Raw genomic sequence first — 13206 nt, forward strand, 5'->3', positions numbered from 1 at the left:
AGGGCAACATTGCTAATTCACCAAAATGAGCTACCATTTCCTCACACATAGCAGTACTCAATAAATAAGAGTACCAAATAAATGATTCCAAAAATTGAGTGCTAAAGTTCTAAGGAATAGTCCAGCTGGTGTGGCTCAGGCAGTTGAGAGTCAACCCGGGAAACAAGAGGTCACCGGTTCGATTCCCAGTCAGGGCACAGGCCTGGGTTGTGGGCTCAATCCCTGGTGGGGGGCATGCAGGAGGCAGGCAATTAATGATGTTTCTCTCTTATTGATGTTTCTCTCTCCCTCTCCCTTACTCTTTCTCTAAAAATCAATAAAAAAATATTTTAAAAATGTTACTTCCTTTAAAAAAATAAAGTTCTAAGGAACAGACTTCTACAGTTCAATACTCTTCCCCAGCCAGGACAAAGGTAGACCAGTATTTGTCATTGGAGCATAAGGGCAAGCATCAGAAGTTTAAGCACAAAGTCATTAAAATCAGAGAAGAAAAAAAGTTCAAAATCAACAACAGGAACACGGTGTTCAAAAGTCTGTGTCCTGACCGGCCAGAGCTCTTTAAAGGGCATAAGAGTGGGTTTGCCACCAGTGAACAGAGAAGGTGGATCTTGAAAAACTAATACGATTTAAATTAGCCACTGTACTCACAGTTCTAAATTTTAGAAGTATCACAGGCCCTTTTCATCGTTTCCTTCCAAAAAATTATTTACCCAACTGTGATAGTAGTCAGATCTTTGGCCAAATGATATTCTACATGTTTCTGTGAAGGTATATTTTGGATAGGATTAACATTTAAATCAATCAACTTTGAGTACTGAAGATTACCCTCTGTAATTCAGGTGTGCCACATTCAATCAGTTGAAGGCCTTAAGGAAAATATTGACTTCTCCTGAAAGAGTTAAATTCTGCCAGCAGACTGACTTCTGACTCAAAATGCAATTCTTTCCTGAGTCTCCAACCTGTTGGCCTACCCTGCAGATTTTGGACTTGCCAGCATCCACAATTATGAGCCAATTCCTTAAAACCAATTAGTCTCACTCTCCCTTTCTCTACAATGTATGCGCTCACCCATGCGCACGTGCGCGTGCGCGCACACACACAGTGCACCATGTTGGTTCAGTTTCTCTGGAGAACTCTAACTGATACACCAATAGAAATTTTGAAGTGGAAATTTAGGAATATGAAAGTAATTAAAATGCAAGTCCACCAAGCCCTACAGAAGCAGAGATCTATTTTTGGTTTACTGACCTCCACAACATCTGGCCCATCACAGGAAATGTACTACCTGCTGTATGAATACTAGTAAGCATATATACATGTATTGATTAGTCTGTTTCAGGCCCTACGCTGGGAGGTGTTTTACCTTTGTTCAATGTTTTACTCCCACAGAACATCCCCTCAAGATGGCAATTTTAAGTTCCCATTATAGAGATAAGGAAACTAAGGTTCAGAGTTGAACTATGCTGGCCACAGTCACACCATAATTGGGAGAGTGAGCTACAATTCAAACAAAGATGTACGATTCTTCAACCTGAAAGGCGACTTAGAATAATAATAATTCAGGAGAGGTACAATAAAGTATGCAGGTACTTATTAAATCCTGAAATGTAGGAATTTAAAGAGGCAAATTTAAGTTATATTTCTCACAGTGTATAGGGAAGTCTGGATCTCATTACTCTAAGTGGCAATAATAATGGAATGTACAAATAGTAGGAAGAATCATTTAGCTAAACGTATATTACCATACAACTACGTATCTAATCTTTTTAATGCTGATGTCACCAAATATATGCATTCACTCCCATAATATAACATTCAAGGGCACTATGTTCAATAAGCCTGACCTGTCATAGCAATTCTCATTACTGGATTTTTCACCAGTAAATTATCATCAGCTTTCACGATGTGTAAAAAATTATCTGTAACCACATAATGCCAAGCATGAACAAGTGCTTCAATTTTATTTAACATTTTTAAATGACTAAACAGCTCAGCTTTATATAATGCACGGTACTAAAAAAGTGCAAAATATTTACCGTAAACATAAGGTCATGAAACTGAATACCCACAATACCCATCAATCCAACTTGGCACTTTTACTCATTTAAAGAAGCAGCTTTTTCTGAAGTCTTGCTGGACGTTAACAGCTGCTCTTCATCTTCTTCCACCTACTGTCTTCTGAACTGGCTCAGATGGCTCAGCATATACCCACACGGTGTTAAGAAAGTCATAAAAATCACCACGAGTCCAACAGCCACGTCCTGGAAGGGAAAAGGAAAAGCGCTGTGAATGAGCATGGCTCCCTCGACCGTCGCTCGCTGCCTAACAAAAACCGCTTTCGTTTTGAGGGATCTGGCCGTTGCCCTAGGAACCCGGGCCTGCGGAAAACTAAAAAAAAGCAAGATTTGCATTCCTTAATGACCTAACTTAAATTTCTGAAAAATATTCACTTTTCCTCTAACGGTTTCTCACTTCCAACCTTTGAACTCTGGAACCTAGATGCCGAGCAGGACTTTTCACCATCTGAGGGAAGTAGTAGGTGTGGGTACTGAAGAGGGCGTTCGAAGGTGGTAGACGAAGGTGGCAGATACTCTGCAGTGCAACGAAGGCTCTGCCCTCCATCTTGGCGCCCACGAGGTCGAGGCCCAAACCTCTCTCAGGCCGCGCTCGCTCCCAGGGTCCTCGTTGGGTGCCCCTCAGGTCCAACTAAGGGGGTGCTCACCGTGGCCCTGCCCCACCCCCAGCACCCTCCAACAGAGGCCCAGCCGTGGAAGCCTGGAAGCCGCCCACAGGAGCCGTGGCCCGGGTCCTCTCCACCCGTCGAGGCCACGTGCTCTCGCCCGCTATGTCCAGTCGGCGCGGCCCTGGGGGCTGGGTTCCAACTCACCAATTCGGACAACCGTTGCTGGTTGCGACCAGGCCCCGAGTGGACCAGCCGGGGACCAGGCGGGCTCAGGCGGCTGCGGCGATGCAGGCAGAGAATAATCAGGCGGGGCATGACGGCGTCAGGTGAGGTGAAGCCAGGCGAAGCGAAGCGAAGCGAGGTCGGCTGGACAGCACGCGGGAGGCGAGCTGAGGCGGGACCGCGTGAGCTCTGGGGCTGGGCGGGAATGGGGTTTGCGCAAGCGCCTCTGGCCACAGGCCCCGCCCGTCCCCGCCCCTTCCGCTCTGCCTTGCTATGCCCCGCCCCTTCCGCTCTGCCCTGCTTTGTCTCGTCCCTGCTCAGCCCAGTACTCGCACACATTTCCCCCCCAGTTCTCAAACACCTCCCTTCTCATCTCATTCCCACATCCCTCATACCTGTGCATCCTCCCAAACTGCCCAGCCCCCCAACCCCACACCGGTCATCTCTTGATTTTCTGCTTGGGAAGGCACAGGACTCAGCACCTCTACACTTCTCTTTATCTTTCCTTTGCACCTATACTTCTCAACATGCTATTACTTCTCTTTGGCAGAGTTTATTACCTTTATACTCCCTTCTCTAATGTTAATTAAATCCTCCATACATTGACTATAAATTAATTCCCAACATTGAAAACCAAAAACAGTCCTGGCCAGGTAGCTCAGTTGATTAGAGTGTTGTGGGGATACACCCAGCCAGGGCACATACAAGGAACAACCACTGAATGCATAGATAAGTGGGACAACAACTCTCTCTCTCTCTCTCTCTCTCCTCTCTCTCTCCCCCTCCCCCTTTCTGTTCCTCTTTCTCTCTCTAAAAATCAACAAATTAAAAAAATTGTTTTGTAAAAAGCAAACCAAGAACCACTATCTGTTAATGATATAAAAAATATTCATGGGAGGATCAAATACAGTGTTTGGGCCTAGTTTAGAAGGTGATATCACAAACTCATAGCTCTTGGAGAAAAAAATGGAATATATTGTGATTTTTTTATTGTAATCTATAATAATAAAAGCACACTATGCTAATTAGACTGGATGTTTTTCCGGACGACCTTCTGGATGAAGCCAGGGCTGCGAGGGAAGCCCAAGTCCCAGGTGCCAGAGGGAAGCCTGTGCCGGCAGCTAGGGGAAAGAAGGCCCCTACTCTTGCACAAATTTTGTGCATCCAGCCTCTAATTCTATATAATACTAGCGTTCCCGTTGCAGGAAAAATCCTGCAATAGGATTTCCTGCTGCACTCTACCCCGCCTCCGTTCCTCCCTTGTCGCCCGCCCCGCCTTCTCAGCCAGCCCGCCTGCGTTTCCCTTCACCCCCGGCCCTGACTTCGCTCCTCCCTTCTCCTCCCCCCCCCGCACCCTCCCCTCCGGCTTGCTTGCTTCTTCGAAGCTTTACTCCCTTCTGCAGCTCTTGGCTTCTTTCGACGCTGTCTTGATATGCAAATTAGCCGCCATCTTTGTTGGGGTAATTTGCATACTCGTCCTGATTGGTTGGCGGGTGTGGCTTGGCTGGTGGGCGTGGCTTAGGTGTGGCGAAGGTGCGGTCAATTTGCATATTTGTCTATTATTAGATTAGATAAGGCTAATATGCAAATCGACCGAATGGCAGAATGATCGGTCGCTATGATGTGCACTGACCACCAGGGGGCAGATGCTCAATGCAGGAGCTGCCCCCTGGTGGTCAGTGTGCTCCCACAGGGGGAGCGCCGCTCAGTCAGAAGCCCTGAGCTGGGCTCATGGCTGGTGAGCACAGCAGCAGTGGCAGGAGCTTCTCCTGCCTCCGAGGCAGTGCTAAACCAGCAGTCAGACATCCCCTGAGGGCTTCCAGACTACAAGAGGGTGCAGGCCTGGCTGAGGGACCCCCCCTCCCCACAAGTGCACGAATTTCGAGCACTGGGCCTCTAGTACTGTAATAAAACCTTTATCCACTCTCTAAGTCACAAAAGATGAACCAATTTCTTCACACTATTTCCTTGTTAGGCTTATTGTACAACTAGCATTCTAGAATTTCCTTTGATTGCCCTATTTCTGCAACCTGGCATCTTCCTCTTTCTTAGGTTCCTATTTCATTTTGATGTAGTAACATCCTTAAGCAATTCTTTCAGGAATGGTCTGTAGTTGATAAATGTCCTCAGTCCTTGCAAGTCAAAAAAATATTTCTTTTGCTCCCCACTTAAATGCTAATTTTGCTGACTATAGAGCTCTAGGCTTATAATCGCTATCCCTCAGGAATTTGACAAATAGTATCCCCTTATATTCAATATCTAGTGTAACTGATAAGTGTGATGCCAATATAATTCTCATCCTTTGATGTAGCCTCTATTTTATTTTTTTTTTTATGTTATCTTTTAGGAATTTCTGTTTGTCTTTGGACTTGTGAAGTTTCTTCAAGATATGGCTAGATATGGGTTTGTCTTCATTCATATGAATTAGCAGTGGGAGAGATCTCTCAACTTGAAGACTTGGATGTTTCTTTAGCTCTGGGAGATTTCTATTATTTATTTCCTTCTCTCAAGTTCCTCTATTCCCAATCTGAAACTACTACTAGCCCTGGCCAGGTAGCTCAGTTGATTAGAGCAACATCCTGATAGAACCAAGATTGTGGGTTCTATCCACAGTCATGGCACATAAAAGACTCAACCTGCCCTAGCAGTTTTGGCTTAGTGATTAGAGAGATGGCTCTTGCAGGTTCAATCCCCACCCCAGTCGGGGCTAGAGCGGGAGGCAACCAATCCAATTCACTTTGATGTTTCTCTCTCTCTCCCCCAACCCCCAACTCCACCCTCTGCCTCCCTTCCTTCCGCTTTCTCTAAAAAGCAATGGAAAAAAAGATCCTCAGGTGAGGATTTTTTTAATTTTTTTATTTTTTTATTCTTTTAATTTTGGAAGGCATTATGGGGAGCCAGAGAAGACTTAGTTCAAGGAACTAAGTTCTCCCTTGTCTCAGGACCCCTTGCTTTTTGTTAACACAAATTGTCCTAAGAAGGATTTTTTTTTTTTTTAAGTAACTACTATTAGATGGATATTGGCCCTTCTTGGTGGGCCATCTCTGTGTTTCAATGTTCTCTTTTTGTCCCCTTTTTCTATATTCTGGAAGATTCCCTTGACTTTTTCCTCTAGCCCTTCTGTTGAGTTCTTCATTTAGAATTCTATTTCTAAAACTTATTAATAATTTGGGGTTTTTTTTTAAAGAGTCACCTGTTCATATTTTATAGATCCATTGTCACCTCAAATCTCCAAAAATATTACTTTAACCTTTTTTTTAAAAGATTTGTTTCTCTTTTTTAGAAAGAGAGAGGTTGCCTCTTGTATGTGCCCTGATGGGGGAGCTCAACCCAAAACCTTGGCATATGGGACAACACCCTAACCAACTAGCTAACTGGCTAGGACCTCCCCAACATTTTTAAAAATGTTTTTTTATTGATATTTTGGAGAGACAAGAGGAGAGGGAGTGAGAGAGAAACACTATTGGGAGAGAAACAGATGCCCTTGCCAGTTTGGCTCAGTGGATTGAGCGGTCAGCCTGTGAACTGAAAGGTCCCAAGTTTGATTCCAGTCAAGGGCACATGATCGGGTTGCAGACTTGAGGCAACTGATCAGTGATTCTCTCTCATCATTGATTTTTCTATCTCTCTCTCCCTCTCTTTTCCTCTCTTAAATCAATAAAAATATATTTTTAAATAAGAGAGAAATATAGATTGCTTCCTGCATGCCCTCTACTGAGAATCCAACCGCAACCTGGCATGTGCCCTGACCTGAAATCGAACAGGTGACCTCTCAGTGCACGAGAGGATACTCAACCAACCGAGCCAAACTGGCCAGGACCCTCCCTTGCTTTTTAAACTTAAAAAAAAAAAAAAAAGTAAGAAATGCTAGAGTAAGCTAAGAAAGAGCTCAGTAAGAGACAAGCCAGCTAGACTAATCAAAATTCAAAAAAGTTTTGACTGGAGGGCAGCTGATGTGAGAATTGAGCATTTTAGGTAGTTCTCTGTGACAAAACCCTTAAATTATTTTTGACAGTGTCAGTAAATCTAACTCCAAATTCAGCCACAACACAATTAAACTCCTAGCCATCCACTCCTATCCCAAGAGGTAGCACTTTTAGCTTCTCAAATTACAGTCCAACCTTCCTCAAGCCACAAAAGACTAGCACTATTAACTCAAACCTCTTCAATATTCAATAAAGGGCTTAGTGGGCCCTGCGTTCAATATATTCTCACTGACCTACAATCCAGGACCTTCCTGCTGCAGTTATGTAAAAGGCCATAATTAGAGCTACAGCCTAGAGATCAAGTTTTTTTTTTAATCTCTGTGTGTACAATGGAAACGAAAGGCACACTCGCCTACTTAGTTTTTTTCATGTGGTTTTTATAAATGTTCATGTTCTAAATAAACTGGCATTAGAGTCCTAGAGGATTATATAATCTATTGACTGCACTACCCCAGGCTCAAACATCCTGAATTTTCTCCTCTCAAGAAACACACATCTAATTGCTATTCAAGGGCCGAAGGTCTTTGAGGAAAGCAGGGCCTCTCTCTGGGTCTATTTGTGGCTGTCTTTACAATTGCAGGACCTCTGAGATAGAAACTCAGATAAGCAAGCAGCAAGAGCAGAAGGGCTGCCAAGGTGGGAAAAACATTCCGTTATGCAACTGGTAACATCAGTAACACTTTTGAATTGAAAGCACAATGGTAATATAAGGTCCAGCAAAAGCTGCTGTCCATGATTACAAAGAATCCTGAGAAAGAACTGTCTTTAGGCAGTTCAAAACGTAATCTTGGTGTTCCAAGTTCATTATTGTGCAAAATTTTCTTTTATCAAAAATTACATCATAGCCCTAACCGGTTTGGTTCAGTGGATAGAGCATTGGCCTGTGGACTCAAGGGTCCCAAGTTCGATTCTGATCAAGGGCATATACCTTGGTTGCAGGCACATACCCAGTAGGGAGTGTGCAGAAGGCAGCTGATCAGTTTCTCTCTCATCCATGTTTCTAACTCTCTATCCCTCTCTCTTTCTCTCTGTAAAAAATTAATAAAATATATTTTTTTAGCCGAAACCGGTTTGGCTCAGTGGATAGAGCGTCGGCCTGCGGACTCAAGGGTCCCAGGTTCGATTCCGGTCAAGGGCATGTACCTTGGTTGCGGGCACATCCCCAGTAGGGGATGTGCAGGAGGCAGCTGATCGATGTTTCCCTTTCATCGATGTTTCTAACTCTCTATCCCTCTCTCTTCCTCTCTGTAAAAAATCAATAAAATATATTAAAAAATATATATATACATATATTTTTTTTTAAATTACATCATTTGAAACAAAAATACTATTTTGGGAGCTAAAAAATATATATTAATATTTTTCCTCCCACTTTCTACATTTTTCTGGCTGGGCCAATAACCAAACTAAAGGAGATAGATTAACAGGAGAAAAATCAAAGTTTAATACATGCACAGGGGAATTCACAAAGACATGATAAGCCCATGAAAATTCTCAAGACAGTGAGGTAATACTGGGTATATACCACAGTTTGGACAAAGGAGAAAGGTAGGTAAAAGGGGTATTAGATTTCAAGAATTGAGAATGGGCAATTTACCAGTAGTTGAGGAAGAGGGAAACACACATGGCAGGAAAATTCTTGCTGGGTGACTCAGAAACAATGGGACAACAGGGGTTATGTAGCTAACAGACACCTAAAACCCTCTTGTTTACCATACTTAATTCAAAATAGGCTAAGGCAGCACCCTAAGATCTTCTTCCTGAAGCAGGTTTCTCTGTCTGAATCTCTTGGGTAGAAAAGTGGAGGGAGGGTCAAAGGTTCTTTCTGAGTCTCTTGTTTCTTAATGAACAACTTTAAATCAATATCCCCAAAAGCAATTTCAAGGTGGCAGAATTTTAGTCTCTTTACTATTAAAACTGAGAACAGTTTTAGTTTTCTTACATCACTAAATTCTGTTATGCTGGAGTAAAAAGAGATTGACAGTTGGAGCAAAAAGGTCAAAGGTCAGGCCTCAGCATTATCATTTACTAGCGACAGAGGCTCAGACTAATAAAGTAAGTATAATAATATTGAGAAGGCTAATCCCTATTTTGTAAAACTACTGTTTGGAATTCTCTGCTATTTTTTAGATGGCCTCTTATTCTAAAAAAAATAATAGCTTTGCTTTCTAGCCTACGTTAGCCTGCTTGAATAATGAGGAAGATAAACTTAGCTGTCTGACCTTGTAGGCCAGGGACTAGATACCCCCTTATTCTTAATGCCGTGCCAGGTGTATTTTTTAATTGGATAGAACTGTGTTGTTTTCAAGGCCACCAACGAGATAACCACTAAGCACACACAGGGCTGGCTCTTTAATAAAAAGGGAAGTTCTGCTTGTAGCTTTGCTTAGAATTTGAATTCATTTACTCTGAGCCCACCTGTGAATAAAGTGTGACTCCAAACTCTCCGAGCATTGCTTGATTTATTCCGGCTCTCTGTAACATTATTTCTCTTCGTTAGACCCCCCAGAGCAAGGACGATGGGCCAGGTTCAGAAGCTAACCAGGGCTAAAAGCTCTGGCAAGGGGCAAAACTGGGAAAACAAGAACCTCACCCCCAGGGTAACCTATACTCCCCTAGCATATCACTGGTCATGTGGTTTGGACCCCAGATCTTTCATATCACTGGTAAGGCGGTTTAGACCCCTCCCCCAGACCTTTTCCTCCCTAAATATAACATCTAGGCCTCAGTTGTATTTCAGTTCCAGGCCCAGAACAGCAGCAAAGCCAGACGAGTGGCACCTTGGCTGCCTCAGGACCAACTGCATTGACTAATGACCCCCTGCCCTGACACGGACCAATCAGCAGAGACCACAACCCTGAAAGAATACACCTGGAAAACTGATGAACATGTTAGTGACAAATAGAATATTGGGGACCAGCTACAATGATAAGGAATATTAATTATGCTCTGTTAACCATGATGGTTTTGTTCTGATTAAAGGAAGCACATTCTAACCTGGCTGGAAGTTTGTACACCTGGGACACGGGAGCTAACATCGGAATGCAGCCCATCCTCCTTTCCTGAGAACCGCCTATCATTATGGAAAGATTTACAACATCGTGGCTGAAACAATCTAGTCCCGGAGGCACCTGCTCTTTACAATCCCAAGCCCCTATTGCCTGTAATCTGTGACCACCCTCTGTGACACGCCCTCCCCCCAACCCCCAGCCCACATGACTTGCAACCTGTGATAAGTATCCTGTGCCTGCTTTCCCGTGCCTTTAATTCCTACGTTCCCCACGTAATCTTTGTCCTTCTACCCAATATAAGCAGCAGGCTTACTATGGTGGGGTGCAGAGCAGATTTTTGTGGATGACCTGCTGCTCTCCCATACTGCTGGTATTATTGGAATAGACACTCATATACACTTCAATCCTGTCTCTCCTTAATTGACTCAATTAGTGACAAGCAGCCCGGACCTCTTCGTTGTCCAGTTACAAATATTCTATTAAGACCCTTCCCTGAAACCTCCCCTAAGATTTCCACCTGTAAGAAAGAAACAAACACACTCAGGACAAAGGACCCAGTTCATGCTCTCACTTCAAGAAGCATGCCTGTGCCATTCCCCCTCAGGCATGTATCCCCCAACCTCTAAGAGACCCCATGAGACTTGCAACCAGGAGAGCAATGGGCAGCGGCAGCTCCTCCTGGGCAAACCCCTGAACCTGTCTCCAAGACCCCCTTTTCTCTGACTTCTCAGTGAGCCAAAGCAGCCCAGCCTAGGCTTTCCTGTTGCTTCTTCTATACCCTTTCGTTGTCCTAAGTATATGTTTGCTGCCATCATGGACCCAATACCCTTTGGCTCAGTGCTGTGTAGCCCAAGCTTGACAAAATCAAAGGCTAACACAGGCCAAGTAAACAAGGTTTAAGTGTATGTGGGCTGCAGAAAAACAAAAGCTTCAATTTTCATAGAAACATAGGTTTATTTCGATAGAGACATGCTGACTACAAAGGGCTGAAATAAATGAGTCATCGTTAACATAAAATAATGGAACATTTTAATAAAAATTAACATTAACTTATCAGACACTGAATAACTGCACAAATTAATAAGCGTAATACAAATAAACCTATTTTTCTTGTTCTCTGAAAGCGAAATATTTCCTGTTGCGCACGCCAAACAAGTCAGTCCAAGACCAATGATGTGGCAATTGGCTGCTAAAATATTCACTGCTAGTATTAGTGGAAAGAAATGGTGTGCCTGTGCAACAAGATTATAGTAATTAGTCATTAGTGAACATTGTAGTTCATTATTAATAATCCTATATAATAAAGACCTAATATGCTAAGTGTCCAGTCGACTGGTTGGCCATTCAACAAATCAAAGCATATTATGCTAATGATATGCTAAGGCCGCTTGGCCGCTCAACCACTAGCTATGCCGTGCACTGACCACCAGGAGGCAGATGCTCCAACTGGGGTCTGGCTGATTGGGACTGAGCAAGATGGGCTGGACACACCCTGGAGCCCTCCTGTGGTCCCTCCCCGGCTGGCCAACCTCCTGTGTCCCTTCCCAGCCCCGAGCATGCACCAGTAGGGTCCCTCACCCTGGCCTGCACCCTCTCACAATCCAGGACCCCTCAGGGGATGTTGGAGAGCTGGTCTGAGCCCGATCCCGCAGGCCAGGCTGAGGGACCCCACTGGTGCAAAGATTAGTGCACTGGGCCTCCAGTTATGTGTAACAGGATATTGTAAAAATTAAGTTACAAAATTTTTATTAAAACATTTCTAAAAAAAATTTTTTTTTCTTACATACCGTTATATTGGCTGGGCTGCAAAAATATTCGTTGTGGGCCGTATGTGGCCCACAGGCTGTGAGTTTGATATGCTTGGTGTAGCCCTTACCTTTGGATATCCTTTTGGATAGCCATCTCCCATCCCCTATTCCTTAAATAAATTCAATTTTTCATTATTCATCCTCTTAGGTGGCTAGTTAGCTTGCCCATGCACCACCGATGTTAACCTTTCACTCTTTGAATGGGAATATGGAAATGAGATAGTATATGTATCAGTTAAGATTACTTGGATAAATGTTAAGGAAAACAAAGATAAATGAAATTGATTGGCTCACATAATTGGTAAGGCCAAAGGTAGGACTAATTTCAGGACAGCTTAATTACGCATTGACTTTTTAAAAATCTCAACTGTTCTACATTAAATTACAGTGGCCAGAGAGTGAAAGAAAGAGATCTGTTAGTCTGTTCATAGATGCTGACCAACTAACAAAAGACTTCTAACATTCCTGTTTTCCTGTGGAATTTTGGATTACAGGTGGCTATTTCCACAGATGGTGATGATGATGATGATGATGATGATGATGATGATGATTGGTTAATCCTCACCTGAGGATATTTTTCCCATTGCTTTTCAGAAAGAGTAGAAGGGAGGGATGGAGGGAAGAGAGAAAGAGAAACATCAGTGTGAGAGAGATACATCGACTGGTTGCCTCCTTCATGCTCCCCAACCAGGGGTGGGGAGCAAACCTGAAACCCAGGTACCTGGTCTTGACTGGGAATCGAACCCACAGCCTTTCAGTGTGCAGACTTAGGCTTTAACCACTGAACAATACTGGCCAGAGCCCGAGGATTATTTTAGCCAGGCACCAGCAACATTCAGCAGCTTCCACTTATGTGGGGTTTCCAGACTGCTGCCCTAAACAGTCCACAAGAGTGGACATTTCTTGAGGCAGACTGCTATCCCAGAACTGGCCCTGCTTCACCTTCCCCTCCCCTTTGCCTATAGCTCATGTAAATTCATTCAATTAAAAAAAAAAAAAAAAGACTACCTCTTTCCTTCCCCATCTCCCCATTTGATGTATAAAAATTCTTGCAAAACTCCTGGATGACAGATATGCTGTCTTTTCTATCTATCCATATTGCTGGTTTAACTCAATGCCTCAAGACCAGTCATTTTGGCTAGCATTTTTGGTTCAATAAAATCTTGCTTATAAAAAAACTTTCGCCCTAACTGGTTTGGCTCAGTGGATAGAGCGTTGGCCTGTGGACTCAAGGGTCCCAGGTTTGACTTTGGTCAAGGGCATATGCCTTGGTTGCAGGCACATACCCAGTAGGGAGTGTGCAGGAGGCAGCTGATGGATATTTCTCTCTCATCGATGTTTCTAACTCTCTATCCCTCTCCCTTTCTCTCTGTAAAAAATTAATAATATATATATATTTTTAAAAGATTTTCAACTGTGGAAGTTAACATTTTTGTGCATGACAGCATCTCTGTTACTGGCGAGATGACAAAACCTTGGTTCTTGTCTTCTTAAAG

Source organism: Eptesicus fuscus, chromosome 5 (genome assembly GCF_027574615.1).
Source record: "Eptesicus fuscus isolate TK198812 chromosome 5, DD_ASM_mEF_20220401, whole genome shotgun sequence".
Taxonomy (NCBI): Eukaryota; Metazoa; Chordata; class Mammalia; order Chiroptera; family Vespertilionidae; genus Eptesicus; species Eptesicus fuscus.